Source organism: Oryctolagus cuniculus, chromosome 1 (genome assembly GCF_051225735.1).
Source record: "Oryctolagus cuniculus isolate XC-2025 breed Fujian yellow rabbit chromosome 1, ASM5122573v1, whole genome shotgun sequence".
Taxonomy (NCBI): Eukaryota; Metazoa; Chordata; class Mammalia; order Lagomorpha; family Leporidae; genus Oryctolagus; species Oryctolagus cuniculus.
Window position 1 is genome coordinate 114,498,073 of NC_142867.1, and position 11,702 is coordinate 114,509,774.

Consider the following 11,702-nt stretch of genomic DNA (forward strand, 5'->3'; position numbering starts at 1 on the left):
ACATGCCACGGCTTCAACACACCTGAATGGAGTATCTCTGCTTGAGACTTACAACATCTGTAGAATCAATAGTTCCATAGTAAGAAAGAAGGGAGGAGTGAGCTCTAACGACCCCATGGACTCTGGGATGTGAAGCAAAGGCCCTTACGATTAAAACCATCTGCCTGGCTTTTAGCAGCAAAGAAGGTCAGTTTCTCACTGTCATAGGTTGAATTTTGACCCCCCAAAAGATTTGTTGAAGTATTAACCCCCCATATCTCAGCATGGAATTAGGATTGTTGCAGATATATTTAGTTAAGATGAGTTCATTTTGGAGTAGGTTGACCCCTTTATTTGATGTTATTTTCATCCTTTAAAGAGGAGAGACAAGACAAAGGCACACAGGGAGAAGACTGCCCTGCAATGATGATGCAGGCAGAGATTAGGGTGAGGCATCTGGCGAGATGTGTCAAGAACTGTCAGCCACCAACAGAAGCTAGGAAGAGGCGAGGAGATTACTCCTGTGGGTTTCAGAGGGACATTCTCCTGAGGACTGCTTGATCTTGGACTGTGGCCTCCAGAACTGTGTGACAGCATGTCTATCTGGTTTGACTCTACCCATTTGTGCTATTGTAACATAGATTCATTTGTTCAGTGTAAGAGTTCAGAGACAAGGCACCCTGACTTTGTGCCTTCACTCTGGGTAGGCTGATACACAGGGAATCATCTTCCTGAGATGTTGGAGGCTGTGCTTGGTGGCACTTGGTTAGGGCAGCCCAGGAGCCTGATACACCCGCTTGTTAGGCTCCCAACATGTCCCCCTCTTTTGCCCTCAGTCAAGATGGTTGAGAAAACAAAACTGTCACACAAAAAGATGCATCCCAGCTTTTAGAAACCGTGGCTCCATAGGCTGCCTCACTTCCAGAGTGCTCTTAGGAGTTCCATGCCCCACCCTGCCCAAACCTTAAATTTGGGACTACTTACACAGATGGTTCTCCTCTGAGTGGGAGGGTATCTTTTTTTTTTTTTTTTAAATTCAGTTTAAATCAACCAACCTACATGTTAGGATCTCTCTGAGCTTGAATCATCATATAATGAATTTTGAATAAATGGGCTGTCTTCTCATTGAACAAGGGAAGGGATATGAATAGGATCCCCACTGGTGGCCATGGCTGTCCTTCCCCATACCATAATTAATTTGAGTTACATTAAGTTGTAAATGCGATTGGAGAGGCACAGTATTTTACACCATTATCACCACTAATAACTAATCCAGATTTCATTTGTCAAGTTAGCTGATAATTAACAAGACCCATACATAAGTCAGCAAGAAATAAATTAACCATGTATTTAATAAGTATTTGCCATTTATATGAGATACTGGTCCAAAGGCTTTGTGTGATCTCATTGACCCTGTACCACAATTCTAGCACATGGTTATCTTCATTTTAAAAATGACAGAAAGCGAGACTCAGAAATTTTAAATAACCTGCTGAGAGTGACACCACTAGTAAGGAAGATGTGAGCTTTGGATACAGTTCTTCTGACGCTACGAACAGAGATGAGAAGAGCAGAGGGAATAGTTCCAGGGAGGTGTTATATGGGTGGGCTTCAGGAAGTGGACTACTGAGAACACTGGGCAGGAGGAAAAACTTTTGGCCATGAGAGAAGAGTCTAGAACAGACTGAATAGCTGTGGTCACCAGAGGTCTGAACTTTTTTTAAAAAATATAAAACTTTTATTTAATAAATATAAATTTCAAAAGTACAACTTTTGGATTATAGTGGTTCTTCCCGATAACCACCCTCCCACCCACAACCATCCCATCTCCTACTCCCTCTCCCATCCCATTGTTCATTAAGATTCATTTTTAATTATCTTTATATACAGAAGATCAACTCTATACTAAGTAAAGATTTTAGCAGTTTGCACCCACACAGACACACAATGTATAACGTACTGTTTGAAGACTAGTTTTACTGTTAATTCGTATAGCGCAACACATTGAGGACAGAAATCCTACATGGGGAGCAGGTGCACAGTGACTCCCGTTGTTGATTTAACAATTGACACTCTTATTTCTGATGTCAGTAATCACCCAAGGTTTTTGTCATGAGCTGCCAAGGCTATGGAAGCCTCTTGAATTCACAAACTCCAAAGAGATCTGAACTTGAAGCTGAAATATCCCCATCCAGTTCTGCCATCCATTGCCATCCACCCCAATATGGGCTAGCTAATGAACTTCTGAGCCTCATTGTCTTGAAATATAATATGGGTATAATGATACTGTATATTGTAGCTTTACATCTCTATAATGAAATCCTGAGAGAGCCCAAGTTTGGCTCGTGGTTCTGAAGGTTGACAGTCCGAGATCATTTGTGCCCGTTATTGGACCTATATAGGCTTCTTGCTGGCAGAAGACTATCATCCAGTATAGGGCAGCACAGTCTTCATGTCTCTAATAAAGCCACCAGGGCTCAATCATGGTAATATCACTGAATCTAATCACTTCCCAAAGGCTCCACCTCTAAGCACTGTGATTGGATTAAATTCCATCCTCTTAATGCCATTAGCTTATGACCTTGGTATCTAAACTCCTGAGTTTGAGGGCAGGAAATATTCAAACCATAGCCAATACTTTCCTCCTGGAGCTCTTACGAAGCTTGCCCAAGACAATGCATATGCACATATGCAGGACATGTTAAATCACCAATAAACTCTTATCTTTTTGTTTTCTTACCAAACTATATTCTGGGCTGGCCCTGAGCTAAAGTCATGTTCTTCTGGGAAAACTCCATTGCTGTGAAGAGTATGCAATAGGCCATGACAAACTTAATTTTTTAAAATAGCTATTTCACTTCTTAAAATGATGAATAAAACATGTTCAAGAGAATTGAAGTGATTCATCCATTTAGTCATCTGCTATTGCTTGGATTCTACACACACTAAGCAGGACCAGATCAGACACAAGAAATTACAAGACACTGCCTGCCTTTGAGAAACACTCAGCATCTCTCCCTTCGTGGAAGTAGTATAATGATTTATAGTTTCCAATGAGCTGCTCTGATGCCTATCCCTATGCATACATAATCAGGGGGAATACACATTTCTGTGTTTGAATGATTCTCTAATCATTATTTTCTGAACATGTTCTCTTAATTTGTGTGAGAGAAAAACCACTTTACAGCCCCATGGCCTTTGCACAATCGGTTCCCTCACATCCCCCGTGTCTTGGTCTTTAGCTTCCTCAGGTCTCTGCTCAGATGTCAGATCTGACCACCTGATCCAGAAGAGCTCCTATTTTCACCCTGTTGCTTGCCTTTCTCATCCCTTTCCGGGCAAGTCAACTTTTAGCTTGATCATTGCCTAACGTTATATTGTGGGATTTTTCACTTATTTGTAAATCATCTGTCTTTATCACCTCCACCCCCATCCTGACCCCTGGCTGGGACACTGAAGGTTGCATGAGGATCGAGACTTCTTTTTGTTCTCTAATGCATCTCCAAGATCCAGAACAGTACCTGGCCTATTGAAGGTGCTCAACAAATGTTCATTTCTGGCTGAGAGGTTCTAGGTTGCACATTTTCATTGGCTATATAATAACATGTGGTTATCCTATGTTTCCAGAGACACAAAGCATTGGCTTTGAACCTCATCCTGCTTTACATTCTTCTGCTGCAGCCAGCATATGGGTAAATCTTATTTTTACAGATTTTGGTAAGGATTGCTCTGTCTTTCCGTCCCTCCTCCAGCTCTCCCTCTAAATCATACCTACTCCCCCCACCTCTCTCTCTCTCACACACACACGCACACACACACACACACACACATCATGAGACCAGGGCCTCTGATTCACAGCATCTCCTGGACAATAGACAGTATTTATCATAATCTAAATCTTAGGTGTGCAGGTGCATTCACAGGGTATCTAAAGTCAATCTTGACCACTGGCTTGTGTTTGCAGTGCTACTAAATTCCCCACTAATGGCTATAAATGTGCCAAGGAAGGCGAAGTGAAAAGTTCAATGTGCAATGAATCAAAATTGACCTGGCTTCCACTGGTACTGTTCTCTGACATGCACCTGGGACCTCCCCGCTTGCTATCATTATCTCTCATTAGAAATGGCCCAGAAGCACAAGGTAAGCAGTTCCAGGAAGCTGATTGGATTTGTGGGGTTGTGTAGATAACAAGCCACATTTTCCGTCTCTCTGACTGGTGGTGTAGCAGGACCTTTTAGGAGAAATGTTTAGAGGTTAGCAGGAAAGTAATTAGGGCCAGAATTGCACATCAGCAACATTCCTGTCTTTTCAAATGGCTAACACTGGATTTTTTAATTTATACCTTGGTGATAAATTAGATCAGGTTTCTTAACTTCTTGGTTTTAGAGTTTGCTTCGTTTATTTATTTTTTACATAATTCAAGGCTTGCCCATTCTACCATGGTACTGCTGGAAGCAATCACTATTACTAGTTTTATTTGTCTCCTTCCAGGAATTTTTTATGCGTAAACAAGCCTGTACATACACTACTCCTTTTTCCTCTGCAAATGGCAGTATACACACTATTCCTCACATCTCCTTTGCTCTGCACGTTTTCTTGAAGATCATTCTAGAGTACACAGGGAGGGGTGACCTCACTTTAAGATGACAGCCCAGCATTCAAGTCATTGGCTGCATCATATTTTATTCTACCCTATCAAGAGATCTATAATTCGTTTCAAATTTTTGTGATTGCAACTAATGTAGTAAATCATTTCACACATGTGTAACTTTATCACCAGAAAAGATTCCTAGAGCTGGAATTTCTAGGTCAAAGGATATGGACTCTTCACATTTTGATAGATCATTATAGATTCCCCTCTGCAGACGATGTGACAACATACACTCCCATACAATTTGACAACGGCGCCAGGAAGCACTGGTTCATCGCATCCTCCTGAACAACCTTCTCTTCTTTGACAATCTAATTGGCAAACATATGATTTCAGGGTCTCCATTTGCATTTCTCTTATATATTTAAAGGCTATGCCTTGTCAGTTCATGACTTCAGCCTGTTATTGTTCTGGGTTATTGGTCATATGACTTACAACAAGGAACTCTGTGCATTTGGAAGACATTAGTCCTTTAGAATATGGGAATATTTTGCACAGCTTTAACTTTAACAGCTTTAACAGTCTTATTTGTATTTGATTTACCATGCCAAAAAATGTAGTTAAATTTATCACTTCTCCATTGTGGGATTATGTTTGAGTTTGTAAGTATTTTAGTTTTTTCACAGTTTGCAATTTAATTTTTTTAAAAAAATTACTTCTTTTAAAGATTTATTTATTTGTTTGAAAGGCAGAGTAACAGAGAAAAAAGCAGAGACACAGAGAGATTTTTCATCTGCTGGTTCACTCCTCAAATGACCACAACAGCTATGTCTGGATCAGGCGAAAGCCAGGAGCCTGGAAATGCATCTTGGTCTCCCCCATGGGTGGCAGGTGCCCAAGAACCTAAGCCATCACCTGCTGCTTCCCAGGTGCTGATAAAAGCAAACTCTTAAATAAAATGGCTTATAAAGTCAAAATCCCCCTCTTTCTTTCCTTATCTCATTCTTCTCTTTCTCGCTTAGAACCAGTATCTGCATTTGGCGTGCATCATCCCTGTGTGTCCCTTAACGTGCTTGTCGATGTAGGTAGGTGTCCTTGAAGAACACCTGGAATGTTGTGTATGTCTGAGTTTTGCATAAGCATGAATGACTTCTTTTGTAGCATGATTTTGTCATTCAGTGTTTGTGAGAATTCACTCCTACTCATGTGTATTCCTGGGTCATCCATTACATTGAATGACTCTCTCTTTTTTTTATTTATTTATTTATTTATTTATTTATTTTTTTGACAGGCAGAGTGGACAGTGAGAGAGAGAGACAGAGAGAAAGGTCTTCCTTTGCCGTTGGTTCACCCTCCAATGGCCGCCGCGGCCGGCGCGCTGCGGCCAGCGCACCGCGCTGATCCGATGGCAGGAGCCAGGAGCCAGGTGCTTTTCCTGGTCTCCCATGGGGTGCAGGACCCAAGCACCTGGGCCATCCTCCACTGCACTCCCTGGCCACAGCAGAGGGCTGGCCTGGAAGAGGGGCAACCGGGACAGAATCCGGCGCCCCGACCGGGACTAGAACCCGGTGTGCCGGCGCCGCTAGGCGGAGGATTAGCCTAGTGAGCCGCGGCGCCGGCCTGAATGACTCTCTCTTGATCTGCTTGCATGTGTTTCTGGCAGTGAACATTTAGGGTGTCCCTTTTTTCTTCTGTTAGAAGTAGTGATGGGCCGGCGCCGCGGGTCACTAGGCTAATCCTCCGCCTTGCGGCGCCGGCACACCGGGTTCTAGTCCTGGTCGGGGCGCCGGATTCTGTCCCGGTTGCCCCTCTTCCAGGCCAGCTCTCTGCTGTGGCCCAGGAGTGCAGTGGAGGATGGCCCAAGTGCTTGGGTCCTGCACCCCATGGGAGACCAGGAAAAGCACCTGGCTCCTGCCATCGGATCAGCACGGTGCGCCGGCTGCAGCGCTCCGGCCGCGGCGGCCATTGGAGGGTGAACCAACGGCAAAGGAAGACCTTTCTCTCTGGCTCTCTCTCTCTCTCACTATCCACTCTGCCTGTCAAAAAAAAAAAAAAAAAATAGTGTTGCTAAGAGAACTTTGGGTTCAGATCTCCTTGCTTAGGAGAGAGGTGATTTCCCTGAGAGTAGAACTGGGAGACACTGTCAAACAGTCTTGAAGGTGACATACTCCCACCTGCAGTGCCTAGGACTCTGCTATGTTTCTCATCCTTTCCCTCCTTTGACATTTTTGAACTTTAACATTTTCTAATCCTACGGGTCTGAAAGACCATCTTACTAGATATGCATTTCCCAAGTTATTGGTGAGTTTAAGTGAATTTCATATGCTCACGTACCATCTAGGTTTCCTTTTGTTTGATCAATTGCTTGTTGATATCTTTGATTCATTTTAAAAATTTCTTTTCCTTTTTAATTCCTTTATGGGCTAATATCACTCCTTATGTAGGAATGCTATTGTATTGAGTCTACCTAGGAATTATGTGTCCTATACCATGGTGGTATATGATATGGTAATATGATGGCATTACATTTCAGACTTTTCCTTTTAGGAGACAGAGCTTAAGTTCCCTGCCCTTGAGTGTGAGCTAGACTGAGTGGCTCACTTCTAATGCAAAATGATGGTATGCCCATCAGCAAATAGGTTATAGAATGCACAATGGAAGTGCCTCCTTGCATATCCCCCTTGAAATCCCTCGGGGATAAGCCAGCTGTTGTGTTGCAAGGACATGCAGGCAACCCTATGCAGGAGCGCATAGGACAAAAAACAGACCAACAGCCAACAAGAAACAGGCCTCCTGCCAATAGCTGTGTGAGTGCACCATCTTGGATGTGAGTCCTGAAGCCTCTGCTAAGCCTTTGGATGCCTTTGGCCCTTGCAATATCTTGGCTACAACTTCATGAGGGACCCTGAGCCAGAACCTAGCAGCTAAGCTACTCCTGGGCTCCTAACCCTCAGAAACACTTGTTCTCTGCTGCTTTAGCTGTTCAGCATTGCTGTAATAGACTACCAAACAATAGGAATTCATTTCAGACTGTCTAGAGGCTGGGAGGTAGAAGATCAAGGCTCCAGGAGGCTCAGTGTCTGGTGAGGATCTGCTTCCATAGATGACGCCTTTTCTCTGTGTCCTCCCATGGCAAGATAGCTCTTGGGGGTATTTGGTAAGGGCACTCATCTCACTGAGGCAGGCTCTGGCCTCAGGACTTGGCCACCTCCCAGAGACCCCACTTCCTAATACCATCACCTTGGGGATACATTTGAATCTATTAATTTAGGGGAACAGACAGAATCAGCTGTGGGGAGCAACTCGGACTAGACTAAGTTACTGGAATTAAGACTTATTCTATGCATCTGCTCTCCCACAATATGGCACTGAGAAGGGAGAAACAGCTTCTACACAGCTGCCTCCAGTTCAACCAATAAACAGCAGGACCTGCTCCTGATTGGAGGAGAGCAGCGTACTCGGCGTGTGGGTAGCAGAATTGGGATTGGCGGAAGAGGACTATAAAGGAGGAGAGAGACAACATGCATCGGGGAACATCTAAGGGGAACATCCATCTAAGAGGAACACCTGTGCAGCCCCCGAGAGAGCCGGCCGGCGGTGTGCCGCTCCCCCGCGGAAGTGGGGAAAGTGGCCAGGGGGAACCGCCCTTCCACGGAGGTGGAAGGGTCGGTAGCCAACCTGGGAAGAACCAGCAGCAAACCCAGGGAGGGCCGAGCAGACAAAAGAACAGCGCAGGGTCCTGTGACGTTCCTCCACGAAGACGGGGAGCGACAATCAGCAAATAAAAGCTACTAACATGGAGTTTTGTGATGTTATGCAGAAACAGATGACTAATACATATACCTTGTTAAAGTAGCTCATGTGTATTCTGTTTCATTTGTTGGGGTTGTCATTTAATCTACATTTAATGATAATTGTTCTGGGTTTTTTAAAAAGATTTATTTATTTACTTGAAAGTCAGAGTTTTACAGAGAGAAAGGAGAGGCAGAGAGAGCGAGAGGTCTTCCATCCGCTGGTTCACTCCCCAGATGGCTGCAATGGCTGGAGCTGGGCTGATCTGAAGCCAGGAGCCAGGAGCTTCTTCTGGATCTCCCACATGGGTGCAGGGGCCCAGGACTTCGGTCATCTTCTACTGCTTTCCTAGGCCATAGTAGAGGGCTGGATCAGAAGTGGAGCAGCTGGGACTCGAAGCGGCGCCCGTATGGGATGCTGGTATTGCAGGTGGCAGCTTTACCCACTATGCCACAGTGCCAGCCCTATGTACGACTTCCTAAAAGTTGAGACTGATGTTAAACTTTTTTCAAATACTTCAGACTATTACTATGTTATTTTTTTCTGCTGAGCTATATTAACAATTTCATTTTTCATTGATATTCAAAAGTGAGGGCAACCTCATTTTGCCATTGTTTGTGAATTTCTGCTAAGTCTGAGGTTTTTCTGACCATTTGATAATTTTTTAATAAATTTTAAGTTGATGCTGTAAGAGAAATGGATGCTTTTCGCATTTTTCTCCTGTGTCTTGGAGCAGTATAAATCAGGCTGAGTAAAATTCTGTCTTTCCAGGGCCAAAAAGCAAATATTTTAGACTTTGTGGACTCTATGGTCACTGTCCCAACAGCTCAACTCTGCAGGTGTAGGAATAAAGCAGCCATAGACAATATGCAGTCAAATCATTATGGCTGTGTTCCAATAAAACTTCATTCATGAAAAGAAGACATGGCTGCTTTGATCCATGGGCTGTAGTTTGCTGAGCTCTGCTATAAATCAGCTTTCTCTAACTGTAATGTGCATGCAATCCGCTAGCAATCTGCTGAAGACTCTCCTTCTGCAGACTTGAGGGTCTGAAGTACAGAGCCAGAGATTCTGCGTTTCTCACGGCTCCCAGGTGTGTCCATCTACTCGTCTGCAGTCACTCTGTGCACAGCGTGGGTTTAAATACCATTGAAATTATCTTTTTTAAAAGGAGTTGGATTGAGTTCATTTGGAAAAATATTCTGATCTAGTCCTTTGTTGCTTCCTGAATTTTTCTTATGAATATTGCTATTTTGAAGCTTTGTATCGCTTCAGAGATAAATTTTAGCAACTTACAGTTTCCCAGAAAAGCACCAATTACAAGTAGGTTTGCATATTTATGTGTAGAGTTGAGCAAATTAGCTTCTGAAGATTATTTGCTACTCTATTTCTGGTTATTTATCCGTTCTTATTTCCTATTTTAAGTGTTTGTGTGGAATTAGCTAATACTTTATCTGTTCCATTTTACTTTCTACTTCTTGAGTATATTTATTAATTGCTTTTGGATTTCGTATTAAATTCTGCTTTTATCTTTATTTTATTTCACTTTGGATTTTTTTTCCTGACTTTTGGAGATTCCTATTTAATTCAATTACTTTTAATCTTTCTGTTTATTGATGTAGAAAATATTCAAAACCATCCATTTTGCTGGAGCTCTGCTTGATTGTATCACATAGCATTTGATATTATCATTTTCTACAAGGACCTAAATTCCTGCTTGTATAAGAATTACTTAAGAGCTTTTAAATTTCTAGGATGTTGATTAGTTTTGTTTCCAGGTTTAGTTTTATTGTATATTTTAAAAATATTTATTCACTTATTTGAAAGAGTTACACAGAGAGAAGAGACAGAGAGAGGGAGAGATATGACAGAGCCAGGTTGAAGCCAAGAGCCAAGAGCTTCTTCTGGGTCTCCCACATGGGTACAGAGGCCCAAGGACTTGGACCATCATCCACTTCTTTCTAAGGCGCATTAGCAGGGGGCTGAACAGGAAACGGAGCAGCTGGGACTTGAACCGGCACCCATATGTGACACAGGTAGTGGCTTAACCAGTTACACCACAATGCCAGCCCCTAATAAGTCCCTTTCTACTGATGAGTTTCTTGGGATTTCTGGAGGCTTTGCTTTGGGGACGTTGAGGCTATAATCTCCATTGCATGTAAAGTCATGAGTTCTTCATCATGCAGAGCAGTTTTTAATCATTTTGATGTGCCTTCGTTGGCTTGTTTAGAGCATTTTGGGTAACTCTCAGTCTTTGGTCATTTCCTGTAGCTGGGCCCTACTCATCCCTATGTTATTGTGTCTATCATTGATGTGGCCTTTCTAGAAGCCCTGGGCAATTCTGGCTTCTGAAAGAAGCAAATGGAAGTCCTCAGCTCTGACAGCTCTGCCAACTTGCTCGGGTTTCTGCTGTGGCAAGGCCCTTCTTAATATACACTCTTCTCTTCTCTGCTCCAACCATCTTCATTGGCCCAGGCAATAGAACTATCCTTCCCCACTTTTCCTTCCAACCTCAGCTCAGACTCTGACCTTCCTTAAACCACAACTGCTAGGATAGAGCCTCTAGTTTTTAATAGTTTGCTGCATTGGACTGGCCTGCTAGACTGACCTCTCCAATGATGATTACTTACATCAAGACAGAACTACCTTCACTTCTTCTTGAACCAGTGCTATTGGTTAAGATGCACTGGTCTTTCTCACCAGTGTGGTGCCTATAAGACACATATTTCCACTGTGTGTTCCCTCCACATGCATTGTTTCTGCAGCTGCTCTTGGGGACCAATAGAGGCAGGCAAGTTGTCTCACCATGTTCTGGCTTTTTTATCTTCAGCTTTTTCTTACCCACAGTACTGGAGCTTTGTCATTCATGGTAGCCCTTAATTCCAGAGGATAATCTGAGTGTTAGGGATGTGTTGATTATCTCTTCCCTAGTTTATGACATTCCCCAAGCCCAAGTAGATTGTACCTTTTTAAAATTAATTAATTTAATATTTGAAAGGTAAAGAGACAGACATCTCCCATCCTCTGCCCTCCTCACCTACCACCCCTTCCCACACCTCTGCTGGCAATGCCACAACTGCTAGGGTTGGTGAGGCTAAAGCCAGGAGCCAAGGACCCATTTCAAGTCTCCCCCACAGGGTTGTGTCTCCCATGTGGTTTCAGAGACTCAACTACTTGAGCCATCATCTTCTGTCTTCCAAGGCATGCATTAGTAGGAAGGTAGAGTTGAAAGTGGAACCTGGACTCAAAACAAGGCCTTACCATAAGGGGTGCAAATGTCCTGAATGGTGGCTTAACACTGTGCCAAATATCTGCCACAGATTATATACATTTTATTACA